A 15904-nucleotide genomic window follows, 5' to 3' on the forward strand; every position below is an offset into this window, starting at 1 on the left:
TGCAGAAACCTCCGGACCGCGCAGGAATTTGCCTCCTGTGTGACGGCCCAGCTATAATTACAAGATCATTAGTTGCGCTAATGACAAGGTCACTGCTTTATTGCAGTGGGATCTACTACTGTATTATACCATAATCCTTGATTATAGTGGATTCTACTAATCTACAGAATTGTGATTGCATCTAGTACTGTATTAAGATGGGATCTATCAGCTCGTGCGGGATCTAATACTTTGTGATTCACTATGGTAAATCTGCTATCATATTCCAGTGTGATCTACTGCTATATTTTCTGTATGATCTACTACTTTACTATGGTGGGATCTACTGTATATTAGCATAATCAAGCTATTATGCTGGGTTCTATGAATATAGAGCACGATGACTGGATTTCCTACTGTATATTATGGCGGGATCTGTTATATTATGATGGATATAGCACTGTATTAGGATGGGATATACCACTCTGGTATTGTGGGATCTTGTACTTCTATGGTGAGATCTACTGTGCGTTATTATGGTGGGACCTATTGTGTTAATATGGCGCGGTCTACTTTGTGTTATGGTGGGATCTACTGTGTTAATATGATGGGATCTACTGTATTTTAGCATAATCATTATATTATGGTGGGGTCTCCGATTTATACAGCATGATGATTGGATCTACTACTGTGTATTATGGTGGGATCTACTTTATTATTATATTATGGGCTCTACCATTGCATTAGAATGAGATTTACCACTTTGGTATGGTGGGTGGGATCTACCGTGTGTTAATGTGGTGGGATCTACTCTGTGCTCTGCCAGTGGGTCATGTTTGCAACCAGCGGATTGATCTTGTGACAGTAGGGTTTCTGGCGTACATTGATGAGATCTAGTGGCCTCTGTCCAGTAATACGACAATGTAATATCAGACCGCTGCTTCCCATCTGATGGAGTGACGTGTCGGCAGCGTAAGGCCATCATTGCCACTTGTGGTGACCACTTGATGAAAGTAATCCTGTGGAGATCTCCATTACCGTAGTGATGACGTTGGGAGTGAGAAATCAATGTCACTAAAGAGTAAATGTGGCGTCGCTCTACCACACTTCTGTGGACGGGAACCCTCAATATGGGGAGAGGAGAGGGAGAAAGAGGGGGAAAGAGAGGGAGAAAGAGGGGAAGAGGGGGAAAGAGAGGGAGAGGGGGAAAGAGAGGAAGAGGGAGAAAGAGGGGGAGAGGGGGAAAGAGGGAAAGAGGGAGAAAGAGGGAGAAAGAGGGGGAGAGGGGGAAAGAGAACGAGAAAGAGAGGGAGAGGGGTAAAGAGAGGGAGAAAGGGGAAGAGGGGGAAAGAGAGGGAGAGGGGGAAAGAGAGGAAGAGGGAGAGAGGGGGAGAGGGGGAAAGAGAGGAAGAGGGAGAAAGAGGGGGAGAGGGGGAAAGAGAGGAAGAGGGGGAAAGAGGGAGAAAGAGGGGGAAAGAGGGAGAGGGGGAAAGAGGGAGAAAGAGGGGGAGAGGGGGAAAGAGGGAGAAAGAGGGAGAGAGGGAAAGAGGGGGAAAGAGGGAGAGAGGGAAAGAGGGAGAAAGAGGGGGAAAGAGGGGGAAAGAGGGAAAGAGGGGGAAAGAGGGAGAGGGGGAAAGAGGGAGAGGGGGAAAGAGGGAGAGGGGGAAAGAGGGGAAAGAGGGGGAGAGGGGGAAAGAGGGAGAGGGAGAAAGAGAGGGGGAAAGAGGGAGAAAGAGAGGGGGAAAGAGGGGGAAAGGGAGAGGGGGAAAGAGGGAGGAGGGAGAGGGGGAAAGTGGGAGAGGGGGAAAGTGGGAGAGGGGGGAGGAGGGAGAGGGGGAAAGAGGGGAAGAGGGGGAAAGTGGGAGAGGGGGAAAGAGGGAGAGAGGGAAAGAGGGAGAAAGAGGGAGAGGGAAAGAGGGAGAAAGAGGGAGAGGGGAAAGTGAGAGAGGGGGAAAGAGGGAGAAAGAGGGAGAGGGGGAAAGAGAGGGAGAAAGAGGGAGAGGGGGAAAGAGAGGGAGAAAGAGGGAGAGGGGAAAGTGAGAGAGGGAGAAAGAGGGAGAGGGAGAAAGAGGGAGAGGGGAAAGTGAGAGAGGGAGAAAGAGGGAGAGGGGGAAAGAGAGAGGGAGAAAGAGGGAGAGGGGAAAGTGAGAGAGGGAGAGAGGGAGAAAGAGGGAGAGGGGGGACAGAGGTTTAGGGGAGAGAGTGAGAGTGATATCTGAGTGTAGTAGATGAGTGAATCTTTCTTGGTGAGATAAGCTTGCATCTTGCTCACCTGGTGCAGGAGACACAACACTGGGAATAGTTTGCATACAAGGGTGATCCTTCCTCCGGTGTGCTGCCTGTCTGTACGTGGAGATGACTTTCATCAACCAGATTATTTTTCCCTCCACGTGGATATTGTGAAAGGATGTTTTGGGCGCTTCCTTCAGAGGATCCGTAACCCAATCTGGAATAGGAAGGGGGTTATATAACCAAAGAACCAAGTATCTCTGATGTAGAATCATGATCTTTTAATGGCTACGTAAAATTCTAAATTTTATAAAAGATAATATGCAAATTGTCTCTTCAGAGAGGAAGAAGACTAGAACTCTAGTGCCACCTATTGGAAGTAGCGATCCTAACAGTCAATGTGGACCCTTTAACGAGCCTTGTCACATGACTTAGGATAATAGCCAAACCAGAATCTCAATTTGCAGACACTGTTTCGGGGTACTGCCCCTCATCAGTGCAAAGTTTAGATGCATTGCGGCTTTAAGTCTCCTCACCTCGACATGCTTATTATGTCACTCTCCCAAAGGAGAAACGATACTTCTTGGATCCTGGTCAGACGCCTCTCAATCAGCCAAACCAGATCTCCACTTTGCACTGACGAGAGGCAGTACCCCGAAACACAGTGTCTGCAAATTGAGATTCAGGTTTGGCTATTATCCTAAGTCATGTGACGAGGCTCGTTAAAGGGTCCACATTGACTGTTAGGATTGCTACTTCCAATAGGTGGCACTAGAGTTCTAGTCCTCTTCCTCTCTGAAGAGACAATTTACATATTTCCCAGAGGAGCATTGCGGCTTTAAGTCTCCTCACCTCGACATGCTTATCATGTCACTCTCCGCAAGGGGAAATGATACTTCTTGGATAAAAGATAATAAAAACGTATTAAAAAACAATGCATGTTGGCCTTCATCAGGTGTATAATAAAATGATTTTGTAAGCTATTTATACCCCACTTTCATTACTATTAGGTGTGGTTGTACTAACAGGAAAAGAATGTTGTACATGCATATTACAGTGCCTTGCAAAAGTATTCAGCCCCCCTGGAACTTCTCAGCCTTTCCCACATATCAGGCTTCAAACATAAAGATACTAAATGTACATTTTTGGTGAAGAATCAACAAGTGGAGCACAATTGTGAAGTTGAATGAAATTTATTGGTTATTTTACATTTTTGTAAAAATTCAAAACCTGAACAGTGGGGCGTACAATATTATTCGCCCCTGTAACTTAATACTTTGTTGCGCCCCTTTTGCTGCGATTACAAGTCTCTTGGGGTTTGTCTCTATCAGTTTCGTACATGGAGAGACTGAAATTCTCGCCCGTTCTTCCTCGGCAAACATCTCGCGCTCAGTGAGGATGATGGAGATCGTTTGTGAACAGCAGTTTTCAGCTCTTTCCACAGATTCTCCATTGGATTGAGGTCTGGACTGTGACTCGGCCATTCTAACACCTGGATACGTTTATTTGTGAACCATTCCATTGTAGATTTTGCTTTATGTTTGGGATCATTGTTTTGTTGGAAGATAAATCTCCGTCCCAGTCTCATGTCTTTTGCAGACTCCAACAGGTTTTCTTCAAGAATGGTCCTGTATTTGGCTCCATCCATCTTCCCATCAATTTTCACCATCTTCCTTGTCCCTGCTGAAGAAAATCAGGCCCAAACCATGATGCTGCCACCACCATGTTTGACAGTGGGGATGGTGTGTTCAGGGTGATGAGCCGTGCTGCCTTTACGCCAAACATATCATGTGGCATTGCTGCTGAAAGGTTTGATGTTGGTTTCATCTGAGCAGAGCACCTTCTTCCACATGTTTGGTGTCTCCCAGGTGGCTTGTTGTTTATGGATATCTGTGAGAAATGGCTTTCTTCTTGTCACTCTTCCATAAAGGCCAGATTTGTGCAGTGTACGACTGATTGTTGTCCTATGGACAGACTGTCCCATCTCAGCTGTAGATCTCTGCAGTTCATCCAGAGGGATCATCGGCCTCTTGGCTGCATCTCTGATCAGTCTTCTCCTTGTGTGAGATGAAAGTTTAGAGGGACGGCCGGGTCTTGGTAGATTTGCAGAGGTATCATGCTCCTTCCATTCCAATATGACCCTTGCACAGTTCTCCTTGGGATGTTTAAAGTTTTGGAAATCATTTTGTATCCAAATCCGGCTTTAATCTTCTCCACCACAGTATCACGGAGCTGCCTGTTGTGTTCCTTGGTCTTCATGATGCTTCACACAGAACCTGAGACTATCACAGAGCAGGAGCATTTATACGGAGACTTGATCACACACAGGTGGGTTATATGTATCATCATTAGGCGTTTAGGACAACACTGGATCATTCAGAGATCCACAATGAACTTCTGCACTGAAAGTAAAGGGACCGAATAATATTGCACGCCGCACTTTTCAAATTTCCACAAAAATGTAAAATAACCAATAAATTTGGTTCAGCTTCACAATTGTGCTCCACTTGTTGATTCTTCACCAAAAATTTACATTTAGTATCTTTATGTTTGAAGCCTGATATGTGGGAAAGGCTGAGAAGTTCCAGGGGGCTGAATACTTTCACAAGGCTCTGTACATAACGTCACCCTCCCATCCCATGTCTGATGTGTGACTGCCTGGATTTTACAATGTACACGTGTGATGAAGAACCTCTCTCCTCTCGGTAAACCAGGAGAACTGCCGGCACTAATGATAGAGAGAGAGAAAAAAGTAATAAGAAACATATTTTTTGTTTTGTGTATGTGGTGACGTTCATGGCCATAGACTAATGTGACTGTAGGGTTTGTGAGTTTATCGGCACATCGCTCTGAATGTATAGAAGGAACCCGGCATCCAGGAGACGGGAGAACCGTCCGGTGGGACACAGAGACCCCGATCTCCTCCACATCACCTGTTTGTTTCCAGGTTTCTCTTGTATTTTTCTTCCTTCTTATTATCGTTGGTGGCGGCAGTTCTTCCAGAGCGGAGCTTCCTCACACATGGGATGGAGGGTGACGTTATGTGGTGTCTCCAGCATTGGGATGAAGTTATAATCGTCGTATGCTGAAGCCTGTGATAGCGATAGGCTTCTGTAATAATAAGGAAAGTGGGAATAATGGCTTACAAGTCTCCTCATTGCCACCTGATGAAGGCCGACATGGCCAAAGTGTGTTGTGTTCTTAATAAGGTTTTATTATCTTTTATAAAATGTAGCATTCTACGTAGCCAATAAAATGTCATCTGATTGGACATCCGACATACTGGGTTCTTTGGGTGGGTTACGGATCCTCTGAAGTAAGCGCCGTGCTTGTTCCTGTTTGTGAGATTTCTCATGCGGATAAACATGTAGTGTGCGATGTGCGATGTTCGTAGCTGCCGGGACTCGCGGCCGCTGTGCAATTAGCCTAAGGGTCAGTTCACACCAGGCGCCTTGATCTCTTGGCAGGAGAGAAGCTGCCGAGGGAAGCTGCCGAGGGAAGCTGCCGAGGGAAGCTGCAGAGGGAAGCTGCCGAGGGAAGCTGCCGAGGGAAGCTGCCGAGGGAAGCTGCCGAGGGAAGCTGCCGAGGGAAGCTGCCGAGGGAAGCTGCAAAGGGAAGCTGCAAAGAGAAGCTGCCGAGGGAAGCTGCAGAGGGAAGCTGCAGAGGGAAGCTGCAGAGGGAAGCTGCAGAGGGAAGCTGCAGAGGGAAGCTGCCGAGGGAAGCTGCCGAGGGAAGCTGCCGAGGGAAGCTGCCGAGGGAAGCTGCCGAGGGAAGCTGCCGAGGGAAGCTGCCGAGGGAAGCTGCCGAGGGAAGCTGCCGAGGGAAGCTGCCGAGGGAAGCTGCCGAGGGAAGCCCGTATTCCTTGTGTTTTGGGGCGTTGTTTGCTGCCACATACTAGATTTGTCCATGCTGATAAAATTTAGGGTTGAAAAAAAAAGTCCTATTCTATGCCAAAACCTGATACCTGCATTTTTGTTGCATTTTTTCAGCGTTTCGAGGGTGCAAAATGCTAAACAAACGCTGAAAGTGACCTTGTCCATTGTGCGAATGCACGGTGTAAATCCCGGCATCCATGTGCATGCGGTTTCTGAGTCTGATTGGCCGTGTGCACACGTTGCAGATCGGGGGCAGAGTTTCCACACAGAATCCGCATCTCCTGGTGGAAAACGCAGGTGCAGATTTGCCACGGATTTGATGCGGATTTTGTGTGGATTTTCTGCGTTTTTTACCCCTGCGGATTTCTATTATACAAGGGGGCACAATAGAAGCCGCCTTCTGCTCCTTTAGATCCGCAGCGTTTTCCATGCGGTTTTCCCCAATTGATTGACATTGTACTGTAAATCGCTGTGCGGATCCGCACCAATCCCGCATTGTGTGCACGCAGCCTTTGCTGGTTCTGTAAAACACACCTGAAAATTAGAATAAAAAAACCGCTGGAAAAACGCCCAGTGTGAACTTGGCCTGAAAGTCTGTCATTTCAGGAGCTGCAGGGGGAGAAGCGTTTCTAAGGCTACGTTCACATTTGCGTTGTTGGGCGCAGCGTCGCCGACGCATGCGTCATGCGCCCCTATCTTTAACATGGGGGGCGCATGGACATGCGCCGGTATGCGTTGTATTGCGTTTTACGACGCATGCGTCAATTTGACGCACCAGACAGGGCGCAGACGACGCTACTTGTAGCGTTTTCCCTGCGCCAAAATTCATGAACATTACTAGTTTATGTCCACACATGCGTCAAAAAGCGGTGTATATGCGTTGTGGGTTGCGTCGACGACGCTGCGCCCAACGCAAATGTGAACGTAGCCTTACAGCAAAGCCACAAAAGAGGACTTAAAAATCCTCCCAAAAATTCAGAAACCCGCAGAAAAAACCTGCCCAGGCCCCAAACCAAGGCCTGCAAGTATGTGATCTGCATGGCACTGCCGCCATTGTCCTCCTCACACTGTGTTCAGCCATTCTGGATAACCCTTCGCTCCCCGGAGAGCTCCTGCATTGTGGGTAAATCTGTGCAGACGGATCCGCTGTGCTCCAAGAAGTGATATCATTCTCCCCACAACAGGATTACACCACTGATCCCGCACAACGTCTGCTGCAGAGGTGGCCATAATCCGGACCGTACGGCCACTGGCTCCTCACACAGGCAGACACAATTCACTGTGCAGCAAAGGGCTTCATGGTGATCTCCCACAAATACAAATTCCCAGTCTGACTCCCACCTATTGTGATTATCAGTCATTGTACAGGAGGAGGTGGAGGAGAGCTGTGACATCACCTATTGTGAATGGTGGATCCTGTATGATCTACTGTATATGGAGGTGTTACCAGTCAATGTACAGGAGGAGGAGGTGAGCTGTGTCCTCACCTATTGTGAATGGTGGATCCTGTGTTATCAGTCATTGTACAGGAGGAGGTGGAGGAGAGCTGTGACATCACCTATTGTGAATGGTGGATCCTGTGTTATCAGTCATTGTACAGGAGGAGGAGGTGAGCTGTGACATCACCTATTGTGAATGGTGGATCCTGTGTTATCAGTCATTGTATAGGAGGTGGAGGTGAGCTGTGACATCACCTATTGTGAATGGTTAATCCTGTGTTATCAGTCATTGTGCAGTAGGAGGAGGAGGAGAGCTGTGACATCACCTATTGTGATTGGATGATCCTGTGTTATCAGTCATTGTACAGGAGGAGGAGGAGGAGGTGAGCTGTGACATCACCTATTGTGAATGGTGGATCCTGTGTTATCTACTGTATATAGAGGTGTTATCAGTCATTGTACAGGAGGAGGTGAGCTGTGACATCACTTATTGTGAATGGTGGATCCTGTATGATCTACTGTATATAGAGGTGTTCTCAGTCATTGTACAGGAGGAGGAGGTGAGCTGTGATATCACCTATTGTGAATGGTGGATCCTGTATGATCTACTGTATATAGAGGTGTTACCAGTCAATGTACAGGAGGAGGAGGTGAGCTGTGTCCTCACCTATTGTGAATGGTGGATCCTGTATGATCTACTGTATATAGAGGTGTTCTCAGTCATTGTACAGGAGGGGGAGGTGAGCTGTGACATCACCTATTGTGAATGGTGGATCCTGTGTTATCAGCTGTATATAGAGGTGTTATCAGTCATTGTACAGGAGGAGGAGGTGAGCTGTGACATCACCTATTGTGAATGGTGGATCCTGTGTTATCTGCTGTATATAGAGGTGTAATCAGTCATTGTACAGGAGGAGGAGGTGAGCTGTGACATCACCTATTCTGAATGGTGGATCCTGTGTTATCTGCTGTATATAGAGGTGTTATCAGTCATTGTACAGGAGGGGGAGGTGAGCTGTGACATCACCTATTCTGAATGGTGGATCCTGTATGATCTACTGTATATAGAGGTGTTCTCAGTCATTGTACAGGAGGGGGAGGTGAGCTGTGACATCACCTATTGTGAATGGTGGATCCTGTGTTATCAGCTGTATATAGAGGTGTTATCAGTCATTGTACAGGAGGAGGAGGTGAGCTGTGACATCACCTATTCTGAATGGTGGATCCTGTGTTATCTGCTGTATATAGAGGTGTTCTCAGTCATTGTACAGGAGGAGGAGGTGAGTTGTGACATCACCTATTGTGAATGGTGGATCCTGCTATCTGCTGTATATAGAGGTGTTATCAGTCATTGTACAGGAGGAGGAGGTGAGCTGTGACATCACCTATTCTGAATGGTGGATCCTGTATGATCTACTGTATATAGAGGTGTTCTCAGTCATTGTACAGGAGGAGGAGGTGAGCTGTGACATCACCTATTCTGAATGGTGGATCCTGTGTTATCTGCTGTATATAGAGGTGTAATCAGTCATTGTACAGGAGGAGGAGGTGAGCTGTGACATCACCTATTGTGAATGGTGGATCCTGTGTTATCTGCTGTATATAGAAGTGTTATCAGTCATTGTACAGGAGGAGGAGGTGAGCTGTGATATCACCTATTGTGAATGGTGGATCCTGTATGATCTACTGTATATAGAGGTGTTACCAGTCATTGTACAGGAGGAGGAGGTGAGCTGTGTCCTCACCTATTGTGAATGGTGGATCCTGTGTTATCAGTCATTGTACAGGAGGAGGTGGAGGAGAGCTGTGACATCACCTATTGTGAATGGTGGATCCTGTGTTATCAGTCATTGTACAGGAGGAGGAGGTGAGCTGTGACATCACCTATTGTGAATGGTGGATCCTGTGTTATCAGTCATTGTATAGGAGGTGGAGGTGAGCTGTGACATCACCTATTGTGAATGGTTAATCCTGTGTTATCAGTCATTGTGCAGTAGGAGGAGGAGGAGAGCTGTGACATCACCTATTGTGATTGGATGATCCTGTGTTATCAGTCATTGTACAGGAGGAGGAGGAGGAGGTGAGCTGTGACATCACCTATTGTGAATGGTGGATCCTGTGTTATCTACTGTATATAGAGGTGTTATCAGTCATTGTACAGGAGGAGGTGAGCTGTGACATCACTTATTGTGAATGGTGGATCCTGTATGATCTACTGTATATAGAGGTGTTCTCAGTCATTGTACAGGAGGAGGAGGTGAGCTGTGATATCACCTATTGTGAATGGTGGATCCTGTATGATCTACTGTATATAGAGGTGTTCTCAGTCATTGTACAGGAGGAGGAGGTGAGCTGTGATATCACCTATTGTGAATGGTGGATCCTGTATGATCTACTGTATATAGAGGTGTTCTCAGTCATTGTACAGGAGGAGGAGGTGAGCTGTGACATCACTTATTGTGAATGGTGGATCCTGTATGATCTACTGTATATAGAGGTGTTCTCAGTCATTGTACAGGAGGAGGAGGTGAGCTGTGATATCACCTATTGTGAATGGTGGATCCTGTATGATCTACTGTATATAGAGGTGTTCTCAGTCATTGTACAGGAGGGGGAGGTGAGCTGTGACATCACCTATTGTGAATGGTTAATCCTGTGTTATCAGTCATTGTGCAGTAGGAGGAGGAGGAGAGCTGTGACATCACCTATTGTGATTGGATGATCCTGTGTTATCAGTCATTGTACAGGAGGAGGAGGAGGAGGTGAGCTGTGACATCACCTATTGTGAATGGTGGATCCTGTGTTATCTACTGTATATAGAGGTGTTATCAGTCATTGTACAGGAGGAGGTGAGCTGTGACATCACTTATTGTGAATGGTGGATCCTGTATGATCTACTGTATATAGAGGTGTTCTCAGTCATTGTACAGGAGGAGGAGGTGAGCTGTGATATCACCTATTGTGAATGGTGGATCCTGTATGATCTACTGTATATAGAGGTGTTCTCAGTCATTGTACAGGAGGAGGAGGTGAGCTGTGATATCACCTATTGTGAATGGTGGATCCTGTATGATCTACTGTATATAGAGGTGTTCTCAGTCATTGTACAGGAGGAGGAGGTGAGCTGTGACATCACTTATTGTGAATGGTGGATCCTGTATGATCTACTGTATATAGAGGTGTTCTCAGTCATTGTACAGGAGGAGGAGGTGAGCTGTGATATCACCTATTGTGAATGGTGGATCCTGTATGATCTACTGTATATAGAGGTGTTCTCAGTCATTGTACAGGAGGGGGAGGTGAGCTGTGACATCACCTATTGTGAATGGTGGATCCTGTGTTATCAGCTGTATATAGAGGTGTTATCAGTCATTGTACAGGAGGAGGAGGTGAGCTGTGACATCACCTATTGTGAATGGTGGATCCTGTGTTATCTGCTGTATATAGAGGTGTAATCAGTCATTGTACAGGAGGAGGAGGTGAGCTGTGACATCACCTATTCTGAATGGTGGATCCTGTGTTATCTGCTGTATATAGAGGTGTTATCAGTCATTGTACAGGAGGGGGAGGTGAGCTGTGACATCACCTATTCTGAATGGTGGATCCTGTATGATCTACTGTATATAGAGGTGTTCTCAGTCATTGTACAGGAGGGGGAGGTGAGCTGTGACATCACCTATTGTGAATGGTGGATCCTGTGTTATCTGCTGTATATAGAGGTGTAATCAGTCATTGTACAGGAGGAGGAGGTGAGCTGTGACATCACCTATTGTGAATGGTGGATCCTGTGTTATCTGCTGTATATAGAAGTGTTATCAGTCATTGTACAGGAGGAGGAGGTGAGCTGTGATATCACCTATTGTGAATGGTGGATCCTGTATGATCTACTGTATATAGAGGTGTTACCAGTCATTGTACAGGAGGAGGAGGTGAGCTGTGTCCTCACCTATTGTGAATGGTGGATCCTGTGTTATCTACTGTATATAGAGGTGTTATCAGTCATTGTACAGGAGGGGGAGGTGAGCTGTGACCTCACCTATTGTGAATGGTGGATCCTGTGTTATCTACTGTATATAGAGGTGTTATCAGTCATTGTACAGGGGGAGGAGGTGAGCTGTGTCCTCACCTATTGTGAATGGTGGATCCTGTGTTATCTACTGTATATAGAGGTGTTACCAGTCAATGTACAGGAGGAGGAGGTGAGCTGTGACATCACCTATTGTGAATGGTGGATCCTGTGTTATCTATCTACTGTATATAGAGGTGTTATCAGTCATTGTACAGGGGGAGGAGGTGAGCTGTGTCCTCACCTATTGTGAATGGTGGATCCTGTGTTATCTACTGTATATAGAGGTGTTACCAGTCAATGTACAGGAGGAGGAGGTGAGCTGTGACATCACCTATTGTGAATGGTGGATCCTGTGTTATCTACTGTATATAGAGGTGTTATCAGTCATTGTACAGGAGGAGGAGGTGAGCTGTGACATGTATTGTGAATGGTGGATCCTGTGTTATCTACTGTATATAGAGGTGTTACCAGTCAATGTACAGGAGGAGGAGGTGAGCTGTGACATCACCTATTGTGAATGGTGGATCCTGTGTTATCTACTGTATATAGAGGTGTTACCAGTCATTGTACAGGAGGAGGAGGTGAGCTGTGTCCTCACCTATTGTGAATGGTGGATCCTGTGTTATCTGCTGTATATAGTATATAGAGGTGTTATCAGTCATTGTACAGGAGGAGGAGGTGAGCTGTGACCTCACCTATTGTGAATGGTGGATCCTGTGTTATCTACTGTATATAGAGGTGTTACCAGTCAATGTACAGGAGGAGGAGGTGAGCTGTGACATCACCTATTGTGAATGGTGGATCCTGTGTTATCTACTGTATATAGAGGTGTTATCAGTCATTGTACAGGGGGAGGAGGTGAGCTGTGTCCTCACCTATTGTGAATGGTGGATCCTGTGTTATCTACTGTATATAGAGGTGTTACCAGTCAATGTACAGGAGGAGGAGGTGAGCTGTGACATCACCTATTGTGATTGGTGGATCCTGTGTTATCTACTGTATATAGAGGTGTTATCAGTCATTGTACAGGAGGAGGAGGTGAGCTGTGACATGTATTGTGAATGGTGGAACCTGTGTTATCTACTGTATATAGAGGTGTTACCAGTCAATGTACAGGAGGAGGAGGTGAGCTGTGACATCACCTATTGTGAATGGTGGATCCTGTGTTATCTACTGTATATAGAGGTGTTATCAGTCAGTGTACAGGAGGAGGAGGTGAGCTGTGTCCTCACCTATTGTGAATGGTGGATCCTGTGTTATCTGCTGTATATAGTATATAGAGGTGTTATCAGTCATTGTACAGGAGGAGGAGGTGAGCTGTGACCTCACCTATTGTGAATGGTGGATCCTGTGTTATCTACTGTATATAGAGGTGTTATCAGTCATTGTACAGGAGGAGGAGGTGAGCTGTGACCTCACCTATTGTGAATGGTGGATCCTGTGTTATCTACTGTATATAGAGGTGTTACCAGTCAATGTACAGGAGGAGGAGGTGAGCTGTGACATCACCTATTGTGATTGGTGGATCCTGTGTTATCTACTGTATATAGATGTGTTATCAGTCATTGTACAGGAGGAGGAGGTGAGCTGTGATATCACCTATTGTGAATGGTGGATCCTGTGTTATCTACTGTATATAGTATATAGAGGTGTTATCAGTCATTGTACAGGAGGAGGAGGTGAGCTGTGACATCACCTATTGTGAATGGTGGATCCTGTGTTATCTACTGTATATAGTATATAGAGGTGTTATCAGTCATTGTACAGGAGGAGGCGGTGAGCTGTGTCCTCACCTATTGTGAATGGTGGATCCTGTGTTATCTACTGTATATAGAGGTGTTATCAGTCATTGTACAGGAGGAGGAGGTGAGCTGTGATATCACCTATTGTGAATGGTGGATCCTGTGTTATCTACTGTATATAGAGGTGTTATCAGTCATTGTACAGGAGGGGGAGGAGGTGAGCTGTGACAACACCTATTGTGAATGGTGGATCCTGTATGATCTACTGTATATAGAGGTGTTATCAGTCATTGTACAGGGGGAGGAGGTGAGCTGTGTCCTCACCTATTGTGAATGGTGGATCCTGTGTTATCTACTGTATATAGAGGTGTTATCAGTCATTGTACAGGAGGAGGAGGTGAGCTGTGATATCACCTATTGTGAATGGTGGATCCTGTGTTATCTACTGTATATAGTATATAGAGGTGTTATCAGTCATTGTACAGGAGGAGGAGGTGGGCTGTGATATCACCTATTGTGAATGGTGGATCCTGTGTTATCTACTGTATATAGAGGTGTTATCAGTCAGTGTACAGGAGGAGGAGGTGGGCTGTGATATCACCTATTGTGAATGGTGGATCCTGTGTTATCTACTGTATATAGAGGTGTTATCAGTCATTGTACAGGGGGAGGAGGTGAGCTGTGACATCACCTATTGTGAATGGTGGATCCTGTGTTATCTACTGTATATAGAGGTGTTATCAGTCAGTGTACAGGAGGAGGAGGTGGGCTGTGATATCACCTATTGTGAATGGTGGATCCTGTGTTATCTACTGTATATAGAGGTGTTATCAGTCATTGTACAGGGGGAGGAGGTGAGCTGTGACATCACCTATTGTGAATGGTGGATCCTGTGTTATCTACTGTATATAGAGGTGTTATCAGTCAGTGTACAGGAGGAGGAGGTGAGCTGTGATATCATCTATTGTGAATGGTGGATCCTGTGTTATCTACTGTATATAGAGGTGTTACCAGTCAATGTACAGGAGGAGGAGGTGAGCTGTGACCTCACCTATTGTGAATAGTGGATCCTGTGTTATCTACTGTATATAGAGGTGTTACCAGTCAATGTACAGGAGGAGGAGGTGAGCTGTGACATCACCTATTGTGAATGGTGGATCCTGTGTTATCTACTGTATATAGAGGTGTTATCAGTCATTGTACAGGAGGAGGAGGTGAGCTGTGACCTCACCTATTGTGATTGGTGGATCCTGTGTTATCTACTGTATAAAGAGGTGTTACCAGTCAATGTACAGGAGGAGGAGGTGAGCTGTGACATGTATTGTGATTGGTGGATCCGATCACCTGATGTTACCGGTCATTGTAACCTGATCAGTGATGATGAGACTGCTGAAAAGTCTTGTGTAAAGAGCAGGAATTATATGTCCGAATAGCCCAACTGTCCAAAGTGCAAACGCCAGATTTCCCTTCATTATTCCCTTCTGGATAAATGTGTGGACCGTGAGTGTGAACATAAACTTGACAGTAGGCGACTTTCCGATGACCTGACCCCTTTAATACTGAGGTAGGGACATGTTGTGGCAGTGACTGCTGCTGTAGGACGGCTCCTGCTTTCTCCCACACTTGTCTGTGATGGCTCCTCTTAGGTCCGTCTCTTATTTTTTATGTTTAAGTAGCAGAGTTATGTTTTTTTTTTGTGTATTTAAACCACTTGCCGAATGTGCCCCTGATCCTCCGTCCGGGGTCCGCTGGGCCTCCTCCGAATCATCGACCCTTCTGAGGTGGTGACTCTGGGCCTCATTGCAGTTTTCTCTTCTTTCCACAGATCACGTTCATGAGTTCACAGGACGCCCAGCCCTGACTTGTGGAGCCATTTTCTTCATTTTCTGTAAGTACCAATTATTTCACCTTGTCGGGTCTTGATTAGCTGTGGACTGTGGTGTCCTGGGGGACGGGGCGGCCTCGTGCGGTTCGGGAGGTCCTGAACAATTTGGGGGAACAGGTATAAATGCTCAGCTAGAGGTCAGAGCCAGTCTGCGGCTGTAAAGGCGCGTGCAGCCGACAGTACTAGTCTGCAGCATTAGACCGCTTTGTGTTTATAGGCTCTTACCATAGTGTGAGGAAAGAGCTGGACAGCCGGGAATGGCACAGCGTCACTGTGGAATGGTGGGTGCAGAGCCGACAGATGCGCCGTTTACCCCTCGTGCCACATGGAGGGTTCTCACGACATCCGGGGCGGATGAAGGATTTCTTCTCATTGATATTTAGGTCGATGGAGATGGTCTCATCGTGACTAACTGTAACTTGTAATTATGGCTTGTTTTCCTTCATGTTTCACTGTAGGTGTGCTGATTAGGACGTGCATTGCGCTACTGGTTAGGGCTAGCCATCCTTCCCTCCCCGGTATAACTTGTATAGCACCAACATGTTCCGTGGCACTGCTGCGTAAAGGCTGTCACCACTTGTCTCTAGTGGGCTCGAAAGCTAATGCTCCAGGCAGTGTGGGAGAGGACCGCTGTGTCGGTAACGGGCCGGACCTTCCCCGCATGTGACAGGCAGGGATACTGACCG

General features: G+C 46.4%; 1 protein-coding gene across 11 annotated transcripts in view; it reads left to right on the forward strand.

The window, feature by feature from the left end:
* Positions 1-15904, forward strand: part of SOX6 (SRY-box transcription factor 6) — an 846804-nt gene that overhangs the window by 88684 nt on the left and 742216 nt on the right. For all 11 annotated transcript variants that reach the window (XM_069739870.1, XM_069739868.1, XM_069739873.1 and 8 more), the window contains exon 2: positions 15159-15221. The gene's annotated coding sequence lies outside the window, so the exon portion shown is untranslated. The remainder of the gene's footprint in view (positions 1-15158; positions 15222-15904) is intronic.

The sequence above is a fragment of the Ranitomeya imitator genome, chromosome 9, assembly GCF_032444005.1.
Source record: "Ranitomeya imitator isolate aRanImi1 chromosome 9, aRanImi1.pri, whole genome shotgun sequence".
In the NCBI taxonomy this organism is placed as follows: domain Eukaryota; kingdom Metazoa; phylum Chordata; class Amphibia; order Anura; family Dendrobatidae; genus Ranitomeya; species Ranitomeya imitator.